At 41.8% G+C, this 21,567-nt stretch overlaps 1 pseudogene across 1 annotated transcript in view; it reads right to left on the bottom strand.

Annotated features, from left to right (window-relative positions):
- Window positions 1–21,567, bottom strand: part of LOC311136376 (disks large homolog 2-like) — a 219,354-nt pseudogene that overhangs the window by 74,882 nt on the left and 122,905 nt on the right. The window contains exons 5-9 of the transcript XR_014615442.1: window positions 18,163–18,287; window positions 10,397–10,566; window positions 8,106–8,242; window positions 6,114–6,258; window positions 5,351–5,498 (exon numbers count right to left, since the gene is read on the bottom strand). The product of XR_014615442.1 is annotated as a disks large homolog 2-like (transcript). The remainder of the gene's footprint in view (window positions 1–5,350; window positions 5,499–6,113; window positions 6,259–8,105; window positions 8,243–10,396; window positions 10,567–18,162; window positions 18,288–21,567) is intronic.

Below are 21,567 nucleotides of genomic sequence, written 5' to 3' on the forward strand. Positions count from 1 at the left end.
GATGAAAATTACAGGCCTCTCTCATCTTTTTAAGTGGGAGAACTTGCACAATTGGTGGCTGACTAAATACTTTTTTTCCCCACTGTAGCTGACAGCGTCTTAACTTTAGCTCATTTGTATTCATTATTGCAGGAAAATAAACTCACAAAATGATCATTATTTACAAGTTAATGGCGAGCTAATTACAGAAAATGTTAGAACTTGGAGACTGTCTCATTGGCCTAACGTTATATCCTAATTTGACTTTGGTGCGGGTCATGTTGTTCTCCACATTACCATCTCTGGTAAACACACTATATCAAATAAAATCAAAGTTTATTTGTCACATGCACAGGATACAGGTGTAAACGGTACAGTGAAATGGTTACTTGCATTGTGGAGTATTTTGTTTAGACATGTAGCTAGCTAGCTAGCTAAACAATGAACCATAATCCCGACTCATAACGTTACTACCCTGCATGAATCTACAGGTAGCTAAACCTAACCAACTAGGTTCAATGTTAGCTAGCTAGCTAACATTAGGCAATAGCTAGCAATGTAAATGGTGCTGAGATACAAATAATATTACTACACAGATCATACACGTAATGTTAGCTAGCGAGCCAGACAGCCAGCTAACGTTAGCTAGATAGCTAACAGTACGCTTTAACTTGCAATGAAAATGACTTTGACAAAATTAGAAACGTATAATATCTGAAAATGTAGCTAGCTAGACTCTCTTACCCGTATACATTGATGAACGCTTCTCCCTTTGTGTCATGGATGCCATGGTTGCCCTTAGTTTGAAAATGTAATCCGGAGACAGGTGTTTTATACAACAGCCTTCTGTGTTCTCTTTTCAACTCCCTCCGCATTTGCAATTAAACACCTGAATTTCTCCATCTCCTTAGCTATCATATTTTGCTTCCACCGGGCATTACACTGATTTCAAAACTCGGTCCCCCAGAAAGTGGAGATCCTTACCAACACTTTTGCAGTTCTTCGTGATATCTTTCAAAAAAGCTGTGTTGCAAAGGATTACCTACACATACTGAGCAGCTCATGTTATAGACAGAAGCATGCTACATGGCAGACCAATCCAAACTAATCTCTCGGCATGTCCACCCCAGCCATTATCTCAGCCAATCATGGCTAGTGGGAAGGTTCCTGTCTTTTTCCGTGGCTAAATCAACAAGGCTATTAATTTATCAATTTTATTCATATTTACAGATGGCATACACGTTTGTTATTAAGGCACATGAAAGTTCACATGTTCCAGAAGGCATAAAAATAATGTTTACGTTCAAATGCCTCTCCTGTGAAGTAGTGATGTGCGAGATATGCCTATTTTCCTGATGAAGAGGCAAACCCCTCCCCCTCTCGATTTCCCTGAATCAAATTTCCTGTCTGCTCACTGAATGGAGAATCCATTGAGTTGGATAGCCATGGTGGGTATCAAGTCCGAACGCCATGTTTAAGAAAAGCAGAGAATATTGCAGTTTCGAGTCCCGTTGATAACAAATCCGCGATCGGAGGTCATCCATCTTATTATCAAGAGACTGTACATTAGCCAATAGAATGGAGGGAAGAAGTGGGCGGTTTTCACTTTGCCTTAATCTCGCCAGGGCTCCCACTCTCATGCATCTTTGTCTCCGGCGTTTCCTCTTGGATCGGAATTACACAAACAGCCCAGGGCAGATGAGTCGAAGTCAAAGTTGATTCCGGAATTGAGGTTAGAAACTGCCGATTTGATGTTCAAAAGTTATTGTCGATCATAAGAAATTATAGCGGATACATTTCATACAAAAAATAAGTAAAGATGAACGCCAAAAGAATCACAAAATGGCAAAGTTGGGTTGGAGCTTGCAAGAAGGCAGCCATACAGTACGGCGCCATCTTCAATGTTTAGGTAGTAAGTTTGAGTCAATTCTAATTGAAGTCAGTCAATTCAGGAAGTAAACTGAAATTCCTATTCAATAATTGAAAAAAAGGCTTAATTCAAATCACTTCCTGAATTAACTGACTTCAATTTGAATTGACCCCAACCCTGTTAACTATCGGGGCCACCCTCTGAATTAAAGAGCCACTGAACATGCTGATTGGCACGTGGATTTTTCTTTTGCTCATTAGAAAAACTAGATTTCAGTCTTGGAGGTGTGTTTCCTGACTGATTCCACGTTTGGTTAATGATGTTTGTCCCCCATGAGACACTGTAGTACTCACGCTACAAGAACTCTCGGCCATTGTTACTTTCCCTTCCGAGATGGCTACAAGGCCCTCCTCCGCCCTCCCTTGAGCAAATCAGACCACAACTCCATTCTGCTCCTCCCTTCCTATAGGTAGAAACTCAAACAGGAAGTACCCGTGCTAAGTTATATTCAAAGCTGGTCTGACCAATCAGAATCCATGCTTCAAGATTGTTTTGATCACGCGGACTGGGATATGTTCCGGGTTAACTCTGAAGTGCCTAGGGGATGTTGTTCCCACTGTGACTATTAAAACCTTCTGTCATCATGAAGTGCTTTGAGAGGGTAGTTAAGGATCATATCACCGCCACCTTACCTGTCACCCTAGACCCACTTCAATTTGCATACCGCCCCAATAGATCCACAGATGATGCAATCACCATTGCACTGCACAATGCCCTATGCCATCTGGACAAGAGGAATACCTATGTATGAATGCTGTTCATTGACATTAGCTCAGCCTTCAACACCATAGTACCCTCCAAGCTCATCATTAATCTCGGGGGCCTGGGTCTGAACCCCGCCCTTTGCAACTGGGTCCTGGACTTCCTGACAGGCTGCCCCCAGGTGGTGAAGGTAGGAAACAACACCTCCACTATGCTGATCCTCAACACAGGGGCCCCACAAGGGTGCGTGCTCAGCCCCCTCCTGTACTCCCTGTTCACCCATGACTGCGTGGCCACGCACGCCTCCAACTCAATCATCAAGTTTGCAGACGACACAACAATAGTAGGCCTGATTACCAACAATGATGAGACAGCCTACAGGGAGGAGGTGAGGGCCCTGGCGGAGTGGTGCCAGGAAAAAAACTTCTCCCTCAACGTCAACAAAACGAAGGAGCTGATCGTGGACTTCAGTAGAGAACAGAGAGAGCACGCCCCTATTCACAACGACGGGACCGCAGTGGAGAAGGTGAAAAGCTTCAAGTTCCTTGGTGTACACATTACTGAAAATCTGAAATGGTCCACCCACACAGACAGTGTGGTGAAGAAGGCGCAACACAGGAAGGCCAAAAAGATAATCAAGGACATCAACCACCTGAGGCACGGCCTGTTCACCCTGCTATCATCCAAAAGGCGAGGTCAGTACAGGTGCATCAAAGCTGGGACCGAGAGACTGAAAACAGCTTCTATCTCAAGGCCATCAGACTGTTAAATAACCATCACTAGCCGGCTACCACCCGGTTACTCAACCCTGCACCTTAGAGGCTGCTGCCCTATGTACATAGACATGGAATCACTGGTCACTTTAAATCGAACACTAGTCACTTTAATAATGTTACATACTGTTTTACTCATTTCATATGTATATACTGTACTCTACCGTTTTAGACGAGACTGACTATGGCCAAAATGATCCTATTTACACTTTGTAGTCAATTTTGACACTATAATAACTGTTTTTGACTCATATTGATGCCACATAGGCTGTTTTCAAAGGGATTCGTTGCTTTTTAAAGGCTGTCACTATTTTTTTAAATTCAGTGTGCTTTTTATCTCAAACCATCTATTACATGCTCAACGGTATGTACCTTTAAACTAGAACACAACTTTAGAATGACAGAATCAGACAGCATTTTAAAAAAGTGTTATGCTTTTTTTAAATGCAAAAATGTGAAGATTAAAATATATATTGAAATTATTTGGCACTCTAGTACTGATCTATTATGCATTCTGTTTCAGTTATGAAACACATCAACACAAATTTGATTGATGTGGTAGGATACATTTTAATAAAGTGGCTTGCAGTGGTCTTAGTTTCTCTTGTAGTGATGACTGTCTAGTCTTTCTTGTCTTGGAAAGCTGATTACAGGTTTGATACATCTTTTCTCCATATGGACTGGTAAGTCATTTCTTGTTGCTCTGAATTTGTCTGGGCATTGAGCCAATCAACTCGCAGCCTGTGTAGGACATTGCTTAGAGTAACACGTCTGCCATATGTCATAGAGTAAATGCGAATTCATACAGTGACCTAAAGCCTCATCACTGAATCATTCCATCAAACACTCCACTTCTCTCCTTTAGTAGAAACTTTATTGGAAACTCCATCAACCACCCCCCACCCCATGTCCGTAACAGCACTTGTCCTTCCACTCGAGGAGTGACAGAATATAGACAGTGGTTCTGTGCTACGACAGACTCCTCTAGTCAGAGGACTTGAAGGGAAGCTCTTTCCTTTGGAAAGAGAGCGCCAGTGTAATGTGGATGCTAAGTGTGTGTGTGAGTGAGACTGTGAGTGATGAGTGAGGTGAGTGAGGTGAGTGAATGAGGGCGGCAGGTAGCTTAGTGGTTAAGAGCGTTGTGCCAGTAACCGAAAGGTCGCTGGTTCTAATCCCCGAGCCGACTAGGTGAATAATCTGTCGATGTGCCCTTGAGCAAGGCACTTAACCCTAATTGCTCCTGTAAGTCGCTCTGGATAAGAGCGTCTGCTAAATTATGTAAATGTAAATGAGTGAGTGAGTGTGAGACAGAGAGAGACTTTCAGGTTGAGCACCCACTCAGAAAAATCAACTGCCTTGCAGAAAACATCTCACTGAAAAAAAACTATAAATGAAAATCATCTGCATCCACTACTGATGTAATACCATAGACCAACTTCCAAAATGACAATAACTAGATCAAAGAATAAACCATTTTGTGAAACCCTGAAATAGCTAGCTATTGGTCTTAAGCTGAATTGATTGTTCAGAGCCGCAATAGTCTGGTCCATTATTACATACATATAAGATTAAAAGAGCAAGCGAAAGGAAACTACAATGGTCGTAAAGGTACAAAACCTGACAATGCCACCCTTTAGTATATCTTCACATGTATCTAAAACATGTACCACCAGATTAAAAATAGTGCAACAACACAACACAGTTGAAAAAACAGACTTGGGTGGAGGACACAGAGCATTGGACCAAAACAGCTGGGTCAAAGGAGTTAGGAAGGGAGGTGCGGGGGGGAGCTTGTAATCCCCAAAGCAATCAATTCCATCAAAACTTGTAACGTCGTCTAGGATTGCTTTTGAGTTTCCATACAAAATGGGGTGAGGTGGATTGGGGTGACGAGATTCTACTTGTAATACTACTGGTGTCTAGTAGGAAGGGATGTAATTACCGTAAGAAGGAAAAACCATCCAACCTGTTTATGTCCTCTTCACCGAGAAGTTGGTTTGGGAGGGGGGAGTACCTTCCGGGGGAGATGGGCATGGGGGGAAGACTGCACTTGTATTCCAGAGTGCCGTTGTTGCCCACGGAAGATATATGATTTTCCATTGCTGGAGAGAACGCTTGAAAGAAACAACAAGGGTGTACACAGCTCGTCAGACTTCAGCTTTCTGACATTACTAACCTCATACTGTCAGTTAATGACTTTCCATATCAATCAATCAATAAAATACATCTAATTTAGTTTGGAGGCCCACACACTGTAATGTTCTGGCATTTAAGTTTACATGGCAAGGGAGAAAGTTCAAATAAATAATACATTGCAAACACAATGCACTCTAAAACAATCCCAACTCTCATAACATTCTTGTGAAGACTCTGTATCTAAACTCAGGGATAATGCTCAAGAGATGAACAAGCATACCGCATCAGTGTGAAACTAAACACATTAATTTGCGAAGTGAAAGAAGACTGTCCTGGTCTACAACAGCAGAGGTTGCTCACATAATTTGAAACTCAAATACTGCCCTCTTGTACACTACTCGGACTACAAACCAAAGTTGCGTCTCTATAAGGTGGTTTCCCAGAACAGACTAAGCCTAGTGCTGGCCTAAGAAGCACTTTAATTGGAGAACCTCCATTGAGCATGCTTTTTAGTCCAGGACTAAGCTTAATCTGTGTCTGGGAAACTGGCCAAACAGGTGGGTAGAGGGGTGAAAAAGAGGTGACAAACTCACAGTGCATGATATCAGGTGGCCCATAGGGATCTGATAAGTAAACATTGGTGGGCTTGCCCACCTTCAGGTAGACAACGTCAGACGTGTTCTTCAGTATGGCTACTGCCTCCTCGTGGGAGACCTCTTCCAGAGTGTAGTTGTTCACCTGTGGGGGTGGAGAGAGCATGGAGAAAATCTCATAAGAGAGTTAAAGGGCGACTGCACTTCCTGATTTGGCCTCGTTTTAGATTCGGTTCATTAAGAAATGCTAGCAGCTATGACTGAATTCAAACATGAGTTGGTTTCGGGGTGTGGTTTGATGTGGGAGTCTCTTGTGTCTGTTCGCAGGTGGGAAGAGTTAGCTAAATTATTTTGCCAATTAGCTTCATCCGGCTGGTGTGCGACACTGGCAAAGTTGGTTTCACTTTGGATAGCCGATCTCAGGGGATAGTTATCTCATTAAAGGCTTTGAATATTTGTAAATTCATTTCCACAATTTATAGTTGGTTTGAGGTTTTTAAGTCATTGAAATGTGGACCTATTGACCTTTTAAAATATTGTCCTATGTACATTGTAGTCAAACCTTGTAGTCAATAATTTTTGTGACTCATAGCGATGCCACATAAACCATTCTCAAAACGAGAAGTTGCTTTTTAGGGGCAGTCGCTCTTTAAACCTTACGTTCCACTCCTTTCATGCCAGACAGACATGGAGCCTGCCAAATGCAGATTATGATAGCCTGGGATCCCCCAGAGCTGGAAGCAGCAGGAAGGCAGCTAGTTGAATTAAACTGTGGTTAAGCGACTCACTCTTCTGAAATAGGCTGTGTTGCTACAACGGGAGTTTATACACTATAACAGATTTCTGTAGTTGTGACGAAGTTGTCCGTTACCTCGTGCACATCAAAAAGGTTTCATGAAGACAGGAACAGTTTTACTAAAATGTAGAATTTATTTGAATAAATAGATAAATACAATGACAGGTTAAAATCAGGCTAAGAGCTAACAGGCTAAAACATGGATGAAAAGATCAAAAGGGTAAGAGCATAAAATCTTGCAAATATGCTCTCCTCTATCCTTGCTTCCAATTAAAAGACAATTTATGCTTCATCGGGAAATGCGGTCCAGAAGCTCCGTACAGAGGGTGTGACCCAATTGCGAAGGCTCCGGAGGCTTGCGGAGGCTCCAGAGGCTTGCGGAGGCCAAATCAAGCTCTGTACCGCGTCGCCGTGCGCCTCCCAAATGTTGTAACAATGCAGAGTGCTCCGTATAGCTATGCATATCTCCACATTGACATGATTGTTTGACGGTAAGTGGGGGTAGTACGTCCTCTATAAACATAAACTCACTTCCTTCACAACTTCCTTCACAACAGCTCTGCGAAGCGCTAGAAGTATGAATGCCCTGACTTATGCAGAGGCCGCATCACAGTAAATGCTGTACGGCCAACGCAGACACCGGAATGAGCATAAATCGGCTTTAACACTACCACTCACCTTAGTACACCTGAATGCAATCAACTCAAATCAGCCAATCCTTAATCAACACACACATTCTTCACACATTCCATTACTGAAAACAGGGCCCTTTAACAAATAAACATTTACACATTTATACACACAATGGGGAATATATGGGTCTCTGTTTATATAGTAAATTAGTGTGTTACTGTAAAATAATTATACCGTATAACAATCTTCATAACGCATGTATTCAACATCCTTCATAAGGAGTTTTCAAAATAAAAGTCCCATTGAATAGATCTTCATTTATCAATTAAATGAAATGTATATTTTACTGTCACAGTTCCCAACCTTCTTACACACTATTCACTATTTCGTTGTACAATGGATAAATAAAGCTCTATTTTATTTACAAAACTCCTTATGAATGATGTTGAATAAATGTGTTATGAAGGTTGTTACGCAGTATAATGCTTTGACAGTACAGTATGGTCCACCTATGGGGGATGAGGACAGGGCAGGGCAGGGGTAGTGAAGCTGCAATAACTTACCATAAGCAGCCTGTCTGCAATCTGCAAGCGCTGGTCCTTCTGTGCTGCCCCGCCATCTATGATCTTAGTGACATAGATGCTGTTGTCCCCCGGGATGTGCTGGTTGCCCACCCCTCCTGCGATGCTGAAGCCCAGCCCTGATGAGAAATAGACGTGGGGTGGAGGTTAAAAAAAAAAGTTTTGTGGCCTAGGGTGGTCTAGCGGTCTAGGCTGCTGCCTCTGGATCACAAGCACTAGCGACCTACACTCAGTAACAGTTTATTAGGTACACCACCCCATTCACGAAAATGGATTGCTCCTACAGACAGTGAGTCACATGGCTGTGGCTTGTTATATAAAGAAGGCAGACAGGCATCGAGGCATTCAGTTACTGTTCAATTGAACGTTAGAATGGGCAAAACGAGAGACCTTAACAACTTTGAGCGTGGTATGATCATCAGTACCAGGCGCACCAGATCCAGTATCTCAGAAACTGCCACCCCCCTGGCCTTTTCACGACGACAGTGTCTAGTGTTTACCGAGAATGGTGCAACAAACAAAAACATCCAGTCAACGGCAGTCATGTAGGTGAAAACAGCTTGTTGATGAGGTCGAAGGAGAATGGCAAGAATCGTGCAAGCTAACAATCGGACTACAAACGGCATCTCAGAACGGCATCTCCGAACGCACAACTCAAGGGCTATTGCAGCAGACGACCACACCAGGTTCCACCCCCATCAGTTAAAACAAGAAGAAGTGGCTCCAGTGGGTACGCGATCACCAACACTGGACAATTGAGGAGTGGAAAAACATCGCCTGGAACATGACTGCGAGTTCAGTTTACTTGAGTGGCCTGCGCAGTCCCAGACTTCAACCCAATAGAGCATCTTTGAGATGAGATGGAACGGGCTGTTTGCAGCATGAATGTACCGCCGTCCAATCTGCAGCAACTGTATGATGCCATCGCGTCAGCATGGACCAACATCCATGTGTAATGTATCCGACACCTTGTAGAATTCAGGCTGTTCTGGAGGCAAAGGGGGGTCTGACCCAGTACTAGATGGGTGTACCTAATAAACTGTCCAGTTAGTGTATATCAGTACACTTCACAGACACCTAAAGCACTGGAAAATAGACTTGAAGCGTAGAAAGATGGTTCAGCAAAGCGAGCCTGTTTTTGCTGCTTCATGGATGTGCTGCTTCTGCAGCCAGTATAGCATGTTTCATTGATTACAGTGGGTTTGTTTCAACTCTGGCCAACTGACGCGAGAAAAACACACAGGACGCTTACAGTCAGGGTAAGAAAATAGCACCATCAATTATAGACCACACAATGTCGCTTTCCAAATTTCCTCTCCTCCCTCATCCATCTCCCAATCTGGTGTATTCACTAGGAACCAAATGTGCCTAAACCCCCCCCCATTTGTTTTTAGACTACTGCTACCCGCTGTCTATTATCTATGCATAGTCACTTTACCCCTACCTACATGTACAAATTACCTCTACTAACCTGTACCCCCGCACATTGACTCGGTACCGGTACCCCCAGTATAGAGCGTCGTTATTGTTATTTTGTTGTGTTACTTTTTATAATTTTTAACTTTAGTTTATTTGGTAAATATTTTCTTAACTTGTAAGTAAGCATTTCACGGTAAGGTCTACACCTATTGTATTCGGCGCATTTGACAAATAAAGTTGGATTTGATTTGATTTGAAATGGGGCGGGACTAACGTGAACTTAAAATTCCCAAAATGTTGTTGGAAAAGGTTTTGCCACGGTGTGCCCTAATGAATACACCCATGGACTCATTGCAGCTCTTCCCCAGTGATGACTCATCTCTCTGATATAAATAATGCATCAAAGTTATTTATTTGAGGTGGGTGGTACAAACCCCAAATGATAAAATACTGAACAAAACATACTGGATGTGCATGGTTATCTGGTTTACCCTTAAAAATCACTGATGCTTGCTGAGCGAAAGAGAAAAAAAATGAAGACAAGGAGAAAGGAAGTGAGTTGTAGATACAGACAGAGGGATTTATTAAGAAAGTAATGATGAGAGAGAGAGAGAGAGCGAGAGAGAGCGAGAGAGAGTAACGTAATAACTTTTCACATTTTACCTGAGAGTTGAATCCCCAAAATATTAGATAGATAGATAGATAGATAGATAGATAGATAGATAGATAGATAGATAGATAGATAGATAGATAGATAGATAGATAGATAGATAGATAGATAGATAGATAGATAGATAGATAGATAGATAGATAGATAGATAGATAGATAGATAGATAAGATGGAATGTAACAACCTTTTGGTCCTTTGATGAGTTTGATCTCAATGACAGTTTCCAGCATGGGTCTCCTCCGGCGAACGTAGAGCCTGACGATGGAGCCGGCCACCTTCAGCGCCTCCACAGCCTTACTGTGGGACACCTCGGACACGTCGGCATCATTCACCCGCAGGATGCAGTCATTCACTCTGCAATGAAAAAAGAGGATGGGAATATGAGCCTTAACCTGGAAAAATAGTATTTGTGTGTGCATGTACGTGTGCGTGGCAGGGGGAGTAGAAGGCCCCTGCTGCAGTGTGACCCTTTAACCCCTTCAGGAGAGGCCACAAACATCCATGCCCCCACGTTCAAGAACAGAACTCTCCTGAGGCGCATTTTAAGGGACCAGCTGGGACCCTATGCACACACACAGACCACACACACACACACACACACACACACACACACACACACACACACACACACACACACACACACCCCACACACACACACACACACCACACACACACACACCCAAGCAGAGCGAGAGATACTGCCTATTTACACATATAAAAGCTGTGTTTTTATGCTTGTCCTCAGCATGATGCCTTGGTCTGCAGTGAGTTCTGTTAATTTGCTGTACACTATATGCATTTACAGTACAACGCACAAAGTTGAATGTACACTGCAAATTGGCCAGTGTTGATTTTTCAGTGTTACATTTCTAGTGTTGATTCAGGAGTTAAATTCACTCTGTATTAACACTCAGTGGTGTAAAATAACCCCAATTGTTGGTGTTAATAACCAGAGTTATTGTTTTACACTGTGGAGAGTAAAACAGTGCCATCAAAACCACACCCATCATAATCATATTTTCCAGCATGCTCTACTGCAGGTAGATGTTTTGGGATTGTTTTTCATGTCTGTGTTTTTGCATGTTCATTGATTGATTGATTAATCTTATGTTACAAAGATAAATAACATATTTTTCTAAACTAATCCAATCAGTTACTGAAATGGTTGTTCCAGTTTAAATGGTTTAGGTAGTCTCCTTTACCAATTTCCATTATCCTGACAGTCATTATGAATATGGGTTACAGGTGAATAAAAATTACAACTGTTGGATATCCTAACTCTGTCTGGATTCCAATAGGAATTACACACCACTTTGCAATCCATCATAATGTGACTTGCAGGCCTGATGTGGTAATTAGTTTCCTAACACCACTGAGTTAGGATGAAACTAGGCCATCAAAGTAAGCCCTTATGATATGTGTAATGTATATTGTCATAGTTTAATTTGAATGATATTAATGATAATAATTCAACAACCATGTCTGGGTCACCAAAAAATACATAGTGGTAACTCTTCAATTCACTCAAAAAGAAAAGGCACCCTGGGAAATATGCAAATTAGGCTTTACACCATACACCATTTCATTATATTTCACTCCACTGTAGAGTGAAATACTAATTAGTTCACGCCAGTGTAGAGTGAACTGCCTATTAGTTCACTCCAGTGTATGGTAAAATGCCTATTAGTTCACACTTTTGAAAATGTTTAATTCATTCTGTTGAGAGTAGATGCATATACACCAGAGTATATGAGTGGAGTTGAGAAGCTGGAAATCCCGCTCAACGCTCATGGAGCGGTGCTTACTGACCGCTCCGGCGCTCCATGTCCTTTCCTACCGCTCTGCTAAAAACCGCTCCACCCTCACAGGAAAATAACCCCCGCTCCAAATTCGCTCCATTCATTAAAATCCCAATTTAACCAACACCCATCTATTTTTGTGACTACATGGACCAACCAATTGGTTTTAAAGTATTGAAACCAAACCATATGGATTTGAATGAAAAGTATTTGAATAAACATGAAAAGGTGAATGAAAGAAGCAAACATCATTTCAAATTGGCTACATGTCATATTAAACAGCATATAAACACTCTAAATAGGTCAAGAGCCAGACAGGAAGCCTAAGAAGGAACGAAAATGAACTATTTAGGCTATATTATTTCAAGGCTATAGCCTACAAAGAAATACATTGTGAAGCATTTGCGAGTGCGACACAATAGGCTGGTAGGGACATAAAGGGCTCAGCATTTAAACAACATTTCATTGTATTAAATCATTATAGTCTATAAATTGTGCATATAGTAATTAAATACAAATTAAACAAAAAATGACTTATTAGTGCCTTTGAATTCATTTTTAGAAACATGAGTTTGGCCAGTCTGTGGCTTCAGGCTCATGCGATGGTGCCTGGAGAGCAGGCCAGCAGCGGAGAATATCCTCTCCACACTTGCAGAGCCACTGGGGATGCTAAACACCCTTTTGCCAACTCTTGCCAGGCTGGGCAGAGATTCAGAGTTTTTAAATTTTGTATATACAGTGGGGAGAACAAGTATTTGATACACTGCCGATTTTGCAGGTTTTCCTACTTACAAAGCATGTAGAGGTCTGTACTTTTTATCATAGGTACACTTCAACTGTGAGAGACAGAATATAAAACAAAAATCCAGAAAATCACATTGTATGATTTTTAAGTAATTAATTTGCATGACATAAGTATTTGATCACCTACCAACCAGTAAGAATTCCGGCTCTCACAGACCTGTTAGTTTTTCTTTAAGAAGCCCTCCTGTTCTCCACTCATTACCTGTATTAACTGCACCTGTTTGAACTCGTTACCTGTATAAAAGACACCTGTCCACACACTCAATCAAACAGACTCCAACCTCTCCACAATGGCCAAGACCAGAGAGCTGTGTAAGGACATCAGGGATAAAATTGTAGACCTGCACAAGGCTGGGATGGGCTACAGGACAATAGGCAAGCAGCTTGGTGAGAAGGCAACAACTGTTGGCGCAATTATTAGAAAATGGAAGAAGTTCAAGATGACGGTCAATCACCCTCGGTCTGGGGCGCCATGCAAGATCTCACCTCGTGGGGCATCAATGATCATGAGGAAGGTGAGAGATCAGCCCAGAACTACACGGCAGGACCTGGTCAATGACCTGAAGAGAGCTGGGACCACAGTCTCAAAGAAAACCATTAGTAACACACTACGCCGTCATGGATTAAAATCCTGCAGCGCACGCAAGGTCCCCCTGCTCAAGCCAGCGCATGTCCAGGCCCGTCTGAAGTTTACCAATGACCATCTGGATGATCCAGAGGAGGAATGGGAGAAGGTCATGTGGTCTGATGAGACAAAAATAGAGCTTTTTGGTCTAAACTCCACTCGCCGTGTTTGGAGGAAGAAGAAGGATGAGTACAACCCCAAGAACACCATCCCAACCGTGAAGCATGGAGGTGGAAACATCATTCTTTGGGGATGCTTTTCTGCAAAGGGGACAGGACGACTGCACCGTATTGAGGGGAGGATGGATGGGGCAATGCATCGCGAGATCTACTGGCCTTCCCTCAGTAAGAGCATTGAAGATGGGTCGTGGCTGGGTCTTCCAGCATGACAACGACCCGAAACACACAGCCAGGGCAACTAAGGAGTGGCTCCGTAAGAAGCATCTCAAGGTCCTGGAGTGGCCTAGCCAGTCTCCAGACCTGAACCCAATAGAAAATCTTTGGAGGGAGCTGAAAGTCCGTATTGCCCAGCAACAGCCCCGAAACCTGAAGGATCTGGAGAAGGTCTGTATGGAGGAGTGGGCCAAAATCCCTGCTGCAGTGTGTGCAAACCTGGTCAAGACCTACAGGAAACGTATGATCTCTGTAATTGCAAACAAAGGTTTCTGTACCAAATATTAAGTTCTGCTTTTCTGATGTATCAAATACTTATGTCATGCAATAAAATGCAAATTAATTACTTAAAAATCATACAATGTGATTTTCTGGATTTTTGTTTTAGATTCCGTCTCTCGCAGTTGAAGTGTACCTATGATAAAAATTACAGACCTCTACATGCTTTGTAAGTAGGAAAACCTGCAAAATCGGCGGTGTATCAAATACTTGTTCTCCCCACTGCATATATATCTAGGTAGGCCTAAAGGTTTTTAGGCAAAATAACCCAATCAAAAGGAAAGCTCCTTGAGCGTGGGAAAATGCCAGGCATATTGGGCCAAAATCAATGATGGCCTATTGTATAGATAATAGAACGAACATGAACGAAGGAGATCAGATTTTTTCTTTATAAATACTTTGCTACGATGACACAATTAGCTATCTACCCACCACGTTCCTTTCTTTTAGCATGTGCACGTAGTAAGTACACCACCATACCTTTGGGATAAGTGTCTTTTCAGATTCCACAACGATTCTTTAGTTGTATATTTTTCATGTAGCCAGCTTGTAACAACTGCCATTTCCCGAGCGTAGAACAATGTTTTCCGGTCTATAACCTAACAGTTTAACACCATGCCAGCAGGTGGCATCCACGCCTTACACATAACAGTGGACACTACATCACCGCACTCCCTCTCTTGCTCTTGGTCCTCATCTTTGTAAGTCACCTTGATTTAGCACCTGTGTGTTTTATCAGTTTCTTTATGAAAATATTTTGCGAACTCCATGACAGTAGCTAAAGCAAGGGGCTACTATCAGTACACAAGTAGACTACAAATGCATGCTGGGCCGTGCATGCCCTGAGCTCCTGAAGTGAGCGCTACTGGAGCGAAATTGGAGCGGGCGAGAAGGCCGACACTCCAGCCTTTGGGAATCTCGCTCCACGCTCCAGTCAAATTGTGCACTTCCGCTCCTCGCTCCGCTCCAGCTCCGCTCACATACTCTGATATACAGTTGAAGTCGGAAGTTTACATACACTTAGGTTGGAGTCATTAAAACTCGTTTTTTCAACCACTCCACAAATTTCTTGTTAACAAACTATAGTTTTGGCAAGTCGGTTAGGACATCTACTTTGTGCATGACACAATTAATTTTTCCAACAATTGTTTACAGACAGATTATTTCACATATCATTCACTGTATCACAATTCCAGTGGGTCAGAAGTTTACAAACACTAAGTTGACTGTGCCTTTAAACAGCTTGGAAAATTCCAGAAAATGATGTCATGGCTTTAGAAGCTTCTGATAGGCTAATTGACATCATTTGAGTCAATTGGAGGTGTACCTGTGGATGTATTTCAAGGCCTACCTTCAAACTCAGTGCCTCTTTGCTTGACATCATAGGAAAATCAAAAGAAATCAGCCAAGACCTCAGAAAAAAAATTGTAGACCTCCACAAGTCTGGTTCATCCTTGGGAGCAATTTCCAAACGCCAAAAGGTTCCACGTTCATCTGTACAAACAATAGTACGCAAGTATAAACACCATGGGACTACGCAGCCATCATACCGCTCAGGAAGGAAACGTGTTCTGTCTCCTAGAGATGAACGTACTTTGGTGCGAAAAGTGCAAATCAATCCCAGAACAACAGCAAAGGAACTTGTGAAGATGCTGGAGGAAACAGGTACAAACTTATCTATAACCACAGTACAACAAGTCCTATATCGACATAACCTGAAAGGCCGCTCAGCAAGGAAGAAGCCACTGCTCCAAAACCGCCATAAAAAAGCCAGACTACGGTTTGCAACTGCACATGGGGACAAATATCTTACTTTTTGGAGAAATGTCCTCTGGTCTGATGAAACAAAAAAAGAACTGTTTGGCCATAATGACCATCGTTATGTTTGGAGGAAAAAGGGGGTGGCTTGCAAGCCGAAGAACACCATCCCAACCGTGAAGCACGGGGGTGGCAGCATCATGCTGTGGGGGTGCTTTGCTGCAGAAGTGCACTTCACAAAATAGATGATATCAAGAGGAAGGGAAATTATGTGGATATAGTGAAGCAACATCTCAAGACATCAGTCAGGAAGTTAAAGCTTGGTCGCAAATGGGTCTTCCAAATGGACAATGACCCCAAGTTGTGGCAAAATGGCTTAAGGACAACAAAGTCAAGGTATTGGAGTGGCCATCACAAAGCCCTGACCTCAATCCTATAGAACATTTGTGGGCAGAACTGAAAAAGCGTGTGCGAGCAAGGAGGCCTACAAACCTGACTCAGTTACACCAGCTCTGTCAGGAGGAATGGGCCAAAATTCACTCAACTTATTGTGGGAAGCTTGTGGAAGGCTACCCGAAACGTTTGACCCAAGTTAAACAATTTAAAGGCAATGCTACCAAATACTAACTGAGTGTATGTAAACTTCTGACCCACTGGGAAGAAATAAAAGCTGAAATAAATCATTCTCTCTACTATTATTCTATTATTCTGACATTTCACATTCTTAAAATAAAGTGGTGATCCTAACAGAGAATTTTTACTAGGATTAAATGTCAGGAATTGTGAAAAACTGAGTTTAAATGTATTTGGCTAACTTCCGACTTCAACTGTACACAACATAAAAGTATTAAAATGAACACTACAATGAGTTAGTTTAACACTTCTGATTTTGCTTTGTATGTCTGATTATTATACAGCTGGGGTGTATTCATTAGCGCACACCATCGCAAAAAGTTTGCACCATAAAAAGGGATTTTATGCTGAACTTAAAATATAATTGTCACTTTCATGGCCAAATCAACTCCATATGTGTTTTGATGTTACTTAAAAGGTGATTTGCCCATAAAACTAAGAGAACGATTGCGCCTACCATTTCCATTGATTGTTAGCTAGATGTGGCTAAAGTCACTCAATCAATCTTATTTATTTTATAAAGCCCTTTTTACATCAGCAGTTGTCACAAAGTGCTTTACAGATACCCAGCCTAAACCCCCAAAGAGCAAGCAATGCAGATGCAGAAACTAGCTGAAAAGTGGTTGTTTAAAGTAACCCAAGCCTACTTTCAGGTTGAGGAACCATCTAACATCAAGTTGTAAAATCCCGAACTTCCCCTTTAATTTACCCTGTTATCTTACTAACTATGTGATGCTCTAAGCATCCCAAAAGTCCTATGTTATGTGGAGTGCTCCCAGAGCAAAACCTTTGAGTATTTCCTATTTACATTCAGCTAAAACATAAGAGCAAGAATGTGCTTAGAATAGGTAATGTTATGCTACAATCCCCCAGACTGTGAAGTTAATAAATAACCACAAGAGGAGTGTGCCTGACTATAATACTTAAACGATGCCAAAACCCATCATGTGTCTTTGAGAGAGTAGGCCTTTCCCACTAATCTCTGTCCACATCTTTGAAAAAAAATAATTCATTATATTATGCAAAGTAGAAAGTATGTGGAATTCTGGGAAAACATGCTCCTGCAAGATCATCGCTAAATTGTCAAATTATTTTAAAAGTAGAGTCAGTGGTGGACTTAACATCTAAGTGTGTGAAGCACGAAGCTAAACATAAATTGTATTTTTATGTTGGATGTAATTTAGACTATATTGCTTAATTAACTCAGGAACCACACGTGTGGAAGCACCTGCTTTCAATATACTTTGTATCCCTCATTTACTGACTTGTTTACTTTATTTTGGCAGTTACCTGTAGTCTGCTGTAGTACCACACATTTATATAGGGGTGTTTAGGGATAGTTTCGGGAATTAATGCAATCCCATGGAGAGTTAACATTAGCCCAAAATACTAACATGATGAACAAAGACAATGCGAACGGAGATCTCAAAGAACAGCTCTCGAAGTAAGATAACATTTTGGGAAAAATCTGAAAACAACCCTTTCAGCTTTTCCATTACAGGATAAAGCCTTCAAAACATGGCACAAATATACTTAGATCCAATGATGGATGAGAGTACTCGAGCCATCCATTCTGACAGCATTTATACCAGAGCATTTTGCCATCTCAATGTCTTCAGTGAAGTTTTCATTTGTAAAGGGCTAGATCTATTGCACTCACCTTAACCTGCCATCCTCTGCTGCCGCACCACCAGGGATGATCTTGGTGATGAAGATCCCTGGGTCATCGCCGATATGGGGGTTATCTGTCCCTCCAGCTATGCTGAAGCCCAACCCTGAGTTCCCCTGTAGAGCATGAAGAACAATTAATAATGAATCTAGCAGTACTTTTACACTTCTATTCCTTATAATGCTAACCTGTAAACTAGCCTAAATTACATCCAACATAAAAATACAAGTTCTGTTTAGCTTCATGCGTCACACACTTAGATGTTAAGTCCACCACTGAATCATTTGACAATTTAGCGATTATCTTGCAGGAGCATGTTTTCCCAGAATTCCACATATTTCCCAGTTTGCATAATACAAGGCCCCAACTTACTAGAAACTAGTACCAACTTAATATTTTGAGTACTAGTACTAGAAATATGTCTGAAAACACATTTTTTATAGTGAAAATAAATATACAGTGGGGAAAAAAAGTATTTAGTCAGCCACCAATTGTGCAAGTTCTCCCACTTAAAAAGATGAGAGAGGCCTGTAATTTTCATCATAGGTACACGTCAACTATGACAGACAAAATGAGGAAAGAAAATCCAGAAAATCACATTGTAGGATTTTTTATGAATTTATTTGCAAATTATGGTGGAAAATAAGTATTTGGTCAATAACAAAAGTTTCTCAATACTTTGTTATATACCCTTTGTTGGCAATGACACAGGTCAAACGTTTTCTGTAAGTCTTCACGAGGTTTTCACACACTGTTGCTGGTATTTTGGCCCATTCCTCCATGCCGATCTCCTCTAGAGCAGTGATGTTTTGGGGCTGTCGCTGTGCAACACAGACTTTCAACTCCCTCCAAAGATTTTCTATGGGGTTGAGATCTGGAGACTGGCTAGGCCACTCCAGGACCTTGAAATGCTTCTTATGAAGCCACTCCTTCGTTGCCAGGGCGGTGTGTTTGGGATCATTGTCATACTGAAAGACCCAGACACATTTAATCTTCAATGCCCTTGCTGATGGAAGGAGGTTTTCACTCAAAATCTCACGATACATGGCCCCATTCATTCTTTCCTTTACACGGATCAGTCGTCCTGTTCCCTTTGCATAAAAACATCCCCAAAGCATGATGTTTCCACCCCCATGCTTCACAGTAGGTATGGTGTTCTTTGGATGCAACTCAGCATTCTTTGTCCTCCAAACACGACGAGTTGAGTTTTTACCAAAAAGTTATATTTTGGTTTCATCTGACCATATGACATTCTCCCAATCCTCTTCTGGATCATCCAAATGCACTCTAGCAAACTTCAGACGGGCCTGGACATGTACTGGCTTAAGCAGGGGGACACGTCTGGCACTGCAGGATTTGAGTCCCTGGCGGCGTAGTGTGTTACTGATGGTAGGCTTTGTTACTTTGGTCCCAGCTCTCTGCAGGTCATTCACTAGGTCCCCCCGTGTGGTTCTGGGATTTTTGCTCACCGTTCTTGTGATCATTTTGACCCCACGGGGTGAGATCTTGCGTGGAGCCCCAGATCGAGGGAGATTATCAGTGGTCTTGTAATAATAATAATAATAATAATATGCCATTTAGCAGACGCTTTTATCCAAAGCGACTTACAGTCATGCGTGCATACATTTTTGTGTATGGGTGGTCCCGGGGATCGAACCCACTACCTTGGCGTTACAAGCGCCGTGCTCTACCAGCTGAGCTACAGAGGAATGTCTTCCATTTCCTAATAATTGCTCCCACAGTTGATTTCTTCAAACCAAGCTGCTTACCTATTGCAGATTCAGTCTTCCCAGCCTGGTGGAGGTCTACAATTTTGTTTCTGGTGTCCATTGACAGCTCTTTGGTCTTGGCCATAGTGGAGTTTGGAGTGTGACTGTTTGAGGTTGTGGACAGGTGTCTTTTATACTGATAACAAGTTCAAACAGGTGCCATTAATACAGGCAACGAGTGGAGGACAGAGGAGCCTCTTAAAAAAGAAGTTACAGGTCTGTGAGAGCCAGAAATGTTGCTTGTTTGTAGGTGACCAAATACTTATTTTCCACCATAATTTGCAAATAAATTCATTACAAATCCTACAATGTGATTTTCTGGATTTTTATTTCTCAATTTGTCTGTCATAGTTGACGTGTACCTATGATGAAAATTACAGGCCTCTCTTTTAAGTGGGAGAACTTGCACAATTGGTGGCTGACTAAATACTTTTTTTCCCCACTGTAATTCCTAAGTATACTATTTGAAAGTGAGGTGAAGTGTTAGCATCAAGTGTAATTTCTGACAGTATACTAGACATATGTCTGAAAACCTACTTTTATAGCAAAAAGTAATATAATTCCTAAATATACTATTTTAAAGTGAAATAAACATACAATACAAGTCAATATTTAGCTTTTAGTTTGAAAAAAGTGAATTGACAATATACATTTATGAACTTCATTTTCGTACAGGTTAATTCGTACGGGATAATTTTCAAGTTTGCGCTTGACCACAATGGAATCCCCAGAAGATGACTTCATAACCGGTAAATATAATACAGAGGCGAAGGCAGAAAATGCATAATTCTCAAAGCCAATGTTTCTGTGTACAACAACCCAGCTCTATCAGTTTTATGAGTTACATCCCGCTCGACACATTTACAAAATTAATGTGGACACTTTGATTAAATTGCTAGTTGATGGGAGTAGGGTCTACGGTTGCAAAATTTCTCGAACATTCAATAAATTCCCTGGTTTTCCCAAAATCCTGGTTGGAAGATTCCCGGAATAAGGAGGGAATAAGCAGGAAACCCAGATACTCTAACTAGGATTTCTGGAAAACCAGGGAATTTATTGAAAGTTCCTGGAATTTTGCAACCCTAGTAGGGGCATCTCTTGACTAAAAATCCACCCTGCAGGCTGAGCTGACGGACATGAGAATGAAATGGGCGCTGATCTCCCTCAGGGGAAGCTTCACTCTCAGAAATACAAAACACAGCTCAACCAGGCTGAGATGAGATGGAAGTAATGATAGCAAGCTCACTCAAGCGCACACATAATCAAAGCCCATTGGCTAGATAGGGCAATGGAAGTGGAGTGAATAGATAAAGGGTCCTGTGAGGTGAAGCCTGAATACACAGATGCAGCGTTAGCATTGGCCACTCTAAAGCCACCCTGTTTATGTCTGCTCTTGCCCGTCAAAGGGTGAGCTGTGCAGTGTGCACCAAAGGCTTCAGCCTCCGCTGTTGGCTGAATTATCACTTCCTTTGGCTGAACTGACCTTTTCCTGTTGTAGTTTATTGTTTCAGGTCACAAGGATCCTTTTTTGGCTGTCAAAATGTCATTCAGCAGCCAAGCTAAGCCTTTTATCGCCACTGAGCCTTGAGGATGTTAGCCCTGGCTTTTCTCATGCAAATGCTATGTC

Source organism: Coregonus lavaretus (assembly GCF_964263955.1).
Source record: "Coregonus lavaretus genome assembly, chromosome: 10".
In the NCBI taxonomy this organism is placed as follows: domain Eukaryota; kingdom Metazoa; phylum Chordata; class Actinopteri; order Salmoniformes; family Salmonidae; genus Coregonus; species Coregonus lavaretus.